Source organism: Saccostrea echinata, unplaced genomic scaffold (genome assembly GCF_033153115.1).
Source record: "Saccostrea echinata isolate AGI-Se365-2 ecotype Australia unplaced genomic scaffold, CSIRO_AGI_Sech_v1 ptg000063l, whole genome shotgun sequence".
In the NCBI taxonomy this organism is placed as follows: domain Eukaryota; kingdom Metazoa; phylum Mollusca; class Bivalvia; order Ostreida; family Ostreidae; genus Saccostrea; species Saccostrea echinata.
In genome coordinates, this window is record NW_026889812.1 from 673057 (window position 1) to 681066 (window position 8010).

General features: G+C 32.4%; 1 long non-coding RNA gene across 1 annotated transcript; it reads right to left on the reverse strand.

The window, feature by feature from the left end:
- Positions 1 to 4342: 4342 nt before the first annotated feature.
- On the reverse strand, positions 4343 to 7708 carry LOC133175597 (uncharacterized). Its single transcript, XR_009719307.1, has 3 exons — positions 7564 to 7708; positions 7215 to 7363; positions 4343 to 4943 (listed from the first exon to the last, which is right to left on the reverse strand). It is a non-coding gene; the product is annotated as an uncharacterized LOC133175597 (long non-coding RNA).
- Between the last annotated feature and the right edge of the window lie 302 nt (positions 7709 to 8010).

Sequence of the window (8010 nt, forward strand, 5' to 3'; positions counted from 1 at the left end):
GAATTATGGTTTTGTAAATATAGAAATAGTTCGCGAACTTTTTGATCACCCCTCGTAAATCATTAAATTCATAAATTTTATAAAAACTAAGTGTTTTATAACCCAGTTCAAAGTTCTTGTCTTACTGTATGTACAAAATACACTTCAAATGCAAACTTTTAATTACTGTAAAACTAAAATGTTGAAATATAGTTAACTATGTATTTTGTAATAGCTATTTAAGATGTGCTATCTCCTTAATGTTTATATATTATTGATCGGTTTTTATTCAAAACAGTTAAATATCATAATTGGTTATTGAAATTTCCAACTTTTTCACAGAATTATAAGAAGTACTGCCTGCCCGATACCTATTGGAAGTTGTTTTTTCGATACGATACAGTCTTAGATATCGATACGTATCGATATATCGATATGTTGATACAGCTCTAATTTGTACTCAGGAGATGGATTTATCACAAATGATACATATATGAAGTATGAAAGTTCTTGCACCGACCGTTCAAAGGTTATGGCCAAGGTTAAAGTTTGGTAAAATTTTGAAAAAGTGTGTCAAACTCCAAGGTCAAGGTCAAGAGGTAAAAAAATGTTGGTATTCTAGGAAATAATCAAGTGAGATATGAAAGACAGATCCAACCAATTGGCAAGGTTAAAGTTTTTGACAAACAAACATTTTCGAGCAGAGATTATTTATTTCCAAAATCTTCCAGCCCCCCCCCCCCTCCTAGAATCAAATCGTCGTCCACTAAACGCTCAAGAAATATTTAAGTGAAATTGTTTAACGTTGTGTAAAGATTATTACGATTACAAATCGGCAAGTCATTATAAAAAAACATGATATACTTGTAGGCAAAATTGGATAAAGAATTAACTTTAAAAGATTCTTGATATTTTTGCCATTTTCAACGTCAATGAAAAAAGTATACAGTGTAATATGTGTAACTCTGGCCTAAATATAAGAAATTCAATTTATTTAGCACATGATTAATTGTCTATAAAAATACACGGTTACCAATATCAATAAAATCACACTTAGTAAACAAAATGGTTGAATTTTGAGTCAAATTAATATACAACATGTAATTATTTAGTTTGAAAGTCTATTTCCTTCTATTATTTTTTCTTTGTTTATATACTGTAATTTTGTCAACTGTTCAGAAATAATTGTCACAGAAGAATTGTGCATATGCGGTGTTACATGTACTTGTGTAATATACTCTTTTTTCCTCCCCCAAAAAGTGCATCATTAATTTCAACTGCTTTTATAATACTGACACTGTCGATACAATGTGTAATTTAATTTAGGACTAAGCTCAGCCCATTAAGTTTATTAAACCCGCCTACTGGGACCACTGGGACTGCTTTCTGGGATTGCTTCCTAGTCCGCTGGGACTGCTGAGGCATTTGAGGGACTGATCTGGGACCGCTGTGGGACTGCTCTGGGACTGTTAAGTCGTCTCAGCGCAGTCCAGGAAAACAGTCTCTGGGACTGCTCTGGGACTGCTTTCTATCAGGTTGGGTATGGTTGGTTTACTGTATAACGTCAGAGAAATGGCACGTAACATTGGCGAACAAAATATGCATACTGAGAAAGTCAAACTTAGAATCGCTGAAACATCACAAATATTCATTTTCTAGTATAGAATTCTAAATGGACGAATTTAATTAAAAAAATAAGGTATCATTTTTAAACATCTATCGGGATATAAATACGGGTTAGTCACGAGATCAAACTCCATAAAGCCCGAAGGGCTTTATGGTAAATTAGATCTCGTACCAACCCGTATTTATAGCCCGATTGACGTTTTGAAATGATACCTTATTATTTATATTTACATCTGTGACTTATTCATATCTTATATTTGCATTATTATAATCTTGAAATGTTTTATTTTTCAAACCCAACGGCACGTGTTTTATCCAATGATTGCGCGTCGACCCTTTATGACGTCACTGAGAAATTACGTCGAACGTTTATGACGCGAGGAACCCATGTTTATACGGATATAGATACGCGTTGCTTTTTTTAAATAGTTTTATATAAAAGAAAACATTTACAAATGTAAATATTAGCATGTAAACTTTGTCATATCAAAAAAGTTTGAGACATAATAAAATTCATTTAAGTACGTATTCAATTTAAGCGCACGGGGACCAATTCCTTATTGAAGGAAATGCAAGCTATCTACTACGAGTTGTGAAAATATTTGAAAATATTTTTTTGACTCAATGGAAAACACACTCGAATAAAACTATTGAATATTCCAGAATTTCATTTTACATGACATTGGTCATATAAAGAAATAACTTAAAATCTATATCTTGAAGGTAAAATACATTTTGGATAAAAAGAAATTAAGAAAACATTATTTTTGACATATGAAATATTCTTGAAGTTCAAAAGAAAATGATTAAAATAATTGTTTAAAGAAAACTAATGGACAACGCATGACAAATTAAGAGTCGAAATGTGTAGCGAATTAAAAAAAAACAAAAAACAAAAATGAACGGCTTACAATACTTTCAGTACTTTGATTTTGATTTAAAAGGAAGACAACTCTGAGTGAAAATCATTGAAAATTATTTTATAAATTATAATTTATACCTAGAACATGTCTATTTTTGCAAGATAAATGTTAAAAGATTGTCAAATGTAGAAAACTAATCAAATAGGGTTCGCCGACCACCGTCTCTGGTTCTAAATTTTACTGTGTTGTTATGGGGTATCACTTTCTCACTTTTGTTTATCAACTTGGTTACGAGTTTGCGATGGTTATATACCTCTGAGTTCCTCGTTTTGGGCGGTAAAATGGTCACAGATATACCAAACCATGCTGTAATATAACTAAAGTGGCGTGTAGCTATAAAACGAGAAGATCCTTCGACGAAAAGGTTACATGGCGTCCCTGGATACAGCGAACACTGGCTAAAGATCACACTTTTGTAGTTTGCCACTACTATTTCCAAGAGTCTGACTAAGGGGTCAGAGTCAGGTGCAGTAAGATTGATTTATTGATAATCTGTACAATATAAAGGATTTCTTGATTTCATCAGTGTTCATTTGATTGCTATTGCATGTAATGATTTATTGAAGTTCATGTAGCTTAAATGTTTCCGTTTTGTTTTACATTTCAGAATTTAGAATTTCCAGTACTAAAGTAAGTACAGATTTAATCATGCATCATGCAACTCTCGTAAAAAACAAGTGAATTTATAGTTTTTATTTATCACTGAGCCATAACATGTAAAGAGTTATGACTGTATGAAAAGTGAATCACAAAATAAGAGTACATTATTAATGTAATTTGATTCGACAAAAAATAATAGTTGGTTAGATTGAAGTGCTTGTTGAAGTCCAGTAACCATATGTGACTTCAATTTCAGCATAGCAAGTGATGGAAGACAATTTGAAGAGACTCCACATTGTTAAAAGCAACTGTGGGAAAAATTAGCAAGTACCAAGCACCTCGTCTGTAATAGAGATGACATGTAGTAATCAAATCCAACATTTTTTTTTGAATTTTCTACAGGAGAGACTACCCCTGAATACAAAGAACCTATTTATAAATAGATCCAATATCCATGCAGACTTTGGACAACTTTTCTATTGACCACTTCCAGAAATTGAGAATTGTAAAATAGTTTAGGATTACACTGGTTTCAACAATTAAACATGTTCAGCTATTTGTCAATGCCTGTGGTATATGAACTGAATTTTATCCTTTATATATTTTGCAATGGCTAATTCTGGGAATGTCACTTAGTCGACAAAAGTGCAAAATAGAAATGCTGAAGAATTAAACTGATTACAGTCAATATGAGAGCTTAAATGTACAACTTCTTCTTTTGCATGTACCAATCCAATGTTTATGCTGTAAACACTCCTCACTGAAAAAGTACTAATTACAGTAAAACATGCTTATAGCGAATATGCTTATAATGAAGTGACGCTTAAAGCGAAGCGATTTTCATTCTCCTTGACTTCAAATGTATTGAATACTTAACAGATGTAACAAATTATGCTAATAATGAAGCAAGATTGTCGGTCCTGGAACTTCCTTTTTAGAATGTTTACTGTATGTAATTGGATCGTGATCTGGCATTTGAAGAAAAATAAACAGAAATCTTCAAAAAATGACACAATTTGAAAAACAGTTGAAAAAACATGTATTCCTAATACATTAGACCAAAATATAGTTATTGAATACATGACCTGCATATATTTTCCTAGTACATGTATAAGTAAACAGCATTCATGTGAATACTTCATTGTCTTTAAACATTTTCCCTGGAAAAATATGGCAGGTACATGTATTCTCTGTTAAAAATGAGCTACACAAAATCAATATGTACATCTTTATTTGATACAACTTTCTTAAAACATTTTTCATTAGTGTTTGGAGCTTCCTGAAATATATTCAAGGCTTGATCACCTGGACAATAAAGTTGGAATATAATTGCAAGAATTGTAGATAAATTCATTTACTTTATACATGTTCATTCTACAGAGGGAATGCAAAAATCTGGTGATTAGTAGCTGTAGTAATTGTGTAGATGGTTATACATTTATCTTTTACATATAACAAACGATGCCAAGATATTTCCTGTAGTATTAAAATGGATAGAGGAGATCCAATTTTAATAAACAGAATTAAAATCTTTTTGAATTAACAAATCTGAGAATGTAAAAGAGATGTATCAGAGAAGTGAAGTTCTCATTAAGAAATGTATAACTGATCTCGCTTTGAATTCGTTTTCAATACAATTTCATTGAATTCATTATCCACAGTCAAGAAATTGAAGTATTTTAACAGTAGTTGATGACCATATTCCTGTCCCTGTCATGGAATCCATGATTATTTCTATAATGGTTCTAGCCAGGGATTATCAAAGAAGTCATCAAAATTTCTTTCGTCAGTGATCTGCTGCTTCAATCGGAGAGGCTGAAATAAATAAAAGTTTATTTATCCATAATATCAAGCTTCAGAAGTGGTAAAATGATTGTTACTGTATATGTTGACTGAAGTATGCAGAACTCATGTATAGTATGTAAAGGATGACTGCACTTAAGGACATGCGAAAATTGCGACAAAATAAACTTTCAAAACAAGCATTTTTCTTTTAATTGCACAAATGGTCAACATCTAATCTACAACTTTATGTAATTAAATTAAATAAAAGTACGTATTTACGAAGTACGAAGCTGTTTTCTAAGGCGGGGGTCATCACAATTCCTTGAATCTCCGTACGATAATGAGGACGCCCACCTTTTCACTGACTTTATACATAGTCAGCGCATGTTTGTCTATTGTTCTCCGTTTAACAGTAGTTGTATATTTGCATTAACAATGTTGTGTCAAAAGGAGATTAATAGACAAACATGCGCTCATGGTTTAAACGAGAAAAAACTGCTTCTTCTTACATCGCTCTCTCTATTGTAACCAAGGGCTGTGACATGTTGAATATTATAATTCACCACGTGATTTCTTACCTCAGGTAACTCTGTGAATATTAAATTCCGTCACGTGACTTGTAAAGTAGCATGTTTTGTGCTAACTAGGACAAAGTGCTCGAACACGTTAAATTGTTAGGCATTGATTTAAAAGATACTTTACTTACATGGACGTCGCTCATATTGTTAATTTCGTTTTTGAAACCTCTGAAAATAGTGTTCTTGTGCCATACAGAATAAAGAGGGAATGAGAAGGAATGGGAAAGAGTGATCTCGTATTTTTTAAATACATGTCATTGTTATTTATCTAGTCTAATTTTAGAGCCATTCTTACAATGTTAGCTCCACCTCTCATGCATACCTAATGTTTAATCAAGGGCAGGTAAGTGTAAATTCTCTACACTTGGAAAGAGTAAGGACAGAAAACATAGAATCATTTTATTGTATAACAGTCTAAGATCATTGTAATATTTAAATTCGGCTCGAAATTGACAGGATTCTTTCATAAATATATGAAAATGAAATAAGAGTTTGATATAAAAGCAACAGAAGCGACCGAAAAAGACCCAAAAACCGGCGTTAAGTGCAGTCATCCTTTATTGTCAGGAAGGCTATAGGCTATCCATACAGTTATTTAATAGAGGTGTAACGATATAGCAATACATCGATCGTATTGATCACAAGGGCTTACGATACGCATATCGTATCGCCATGTATATATATCGTGATACAGTACATTATAATTTTCATTGTTTTGTTTGAAACTTCTAATACAAGCTAACAAATTTTAGTGTTTTAAAATGACTGAAAACAAGGTAGCAAAGAAAAAATACATTGTCAAGACTATAAATCCACCTATAATAAACTTTGGTCAGGGGTATCAAGATATTATTTTTATATTTTCTATAACTGTAGATGTTAGCAATGAATAATGTGTTAAGATAAAAGTCAATTCAATTTTTGACAGCTGTATCATGATACATCTTGTATCACATGACCGCATCGGGATATGTATCATATCGTTAGGTAGCTTGCGATACTCAAGCCTATTATTTAATTACATGTATTTTTTAAGTAAATCTTGGGATTAAGTTTATACCTGAAAAATGAATATTTTGGCTAAATTATGAAATGTTTGGAGATTTTCTGTATTTGATCTCCTGATCATCAGTTTATTCAAGATTGCCTGCAGCAAAATGGTGTAACATCAGGAACACTGCAGCTTAATGTTTACACATCCCATGGTACCCTGTGCCTCCCAGTTATTCATAGTGTGAATTTAAAACTTTTTCTTTTTCAACTATTTAGTTGACCTAAATAAAATGTTAAACAATCAAGATGAATTATAGAACATTGCAAAGAGTAATATATCTTTTAAAAATACTTGTGATCTTTTATCAAATTTGTAAAATTGGGGGTGATTCATTAAAGTATCTATAACAAGAATTATCATTAACATTTCAAGTGTGGAATATGGGCTGTATATAGATTCTATCGTTAAAATGATATTGTCCTACAGATCCGGTGATGGCTTGACCCGAGACACAGTTAGATTATTCTAACTAGGGCTGCATAGTACAGGTAAATACAGATGTTTTTATCTCAAACTCTACGGAACCCAAATTTCAATGTTCGAGATACCAAACTTTAACTCTACTACGTACTAATATATAAGATCCCTATACATGGGTGTGTGTATGAGTGCACAATGTCTTGCATTAATATAAGTATGATTATTAATGAACATACACAGTAAACAAACCTGCAAGTCTGTGCATAAAGTACACATCTATTTGTTGAACACAGATACAAGGCAGATCTCAATGTTATGACTGAAGTTGTTGACATCTTTGAAGGCCATATACATTCCACTTTTAGGTTCAGACAGCAGAGGCTGGACGCCTTCAGATTCTACAAGTTTTATTTTGAAGTTAAATGTCAATCTGACAATGAAGAGTATGTTAGACATAATAATGACTGTGATGTGAGAGACAAAGGTACACGCAGTACGTCCTCTAACGTCAACAAGTGCACACTTTCGTCAGCTGCTCAACATTATTACTGGAATGCTAGTAATTCCCATTTTTTGCTGAATTATTAACTTTAAGTACCTTTCTATCAAATCTGTTTTTCTGCCACGTGTTTTCATTCCTCCTTTTCTCATATCCTCTCTTAAATTGCTTCATTAAATGTAAATAAAGCGATGTCTTGCGAAACAGTAGGCCTACTGTCACGGTTTTGACATTTTCCACTTTGTGTACAAGCGTCTTGGTGAAATCAAGCGTTCACCATATACCCCCTAGCAAAGTAAATTTAGAACCCAAAACGGTGCTCGGCGAACCCTGTTATTCCACGTCACGTGATAACTAAGTAAACATGCTGGTTAACCAGGAAGTTTAAGTAAAATCGAACGCTAAAACTACAGGACGTGTGTACCCTAATAAATGTACACACATCAGGTAAGTGTAAATCCTTATTTTTATTTATTTTTATCTGTGGAAAAAAAAATCCCTGTTACCAGGCATGAAGATATAACTAATTAAGAACAACAATAACAC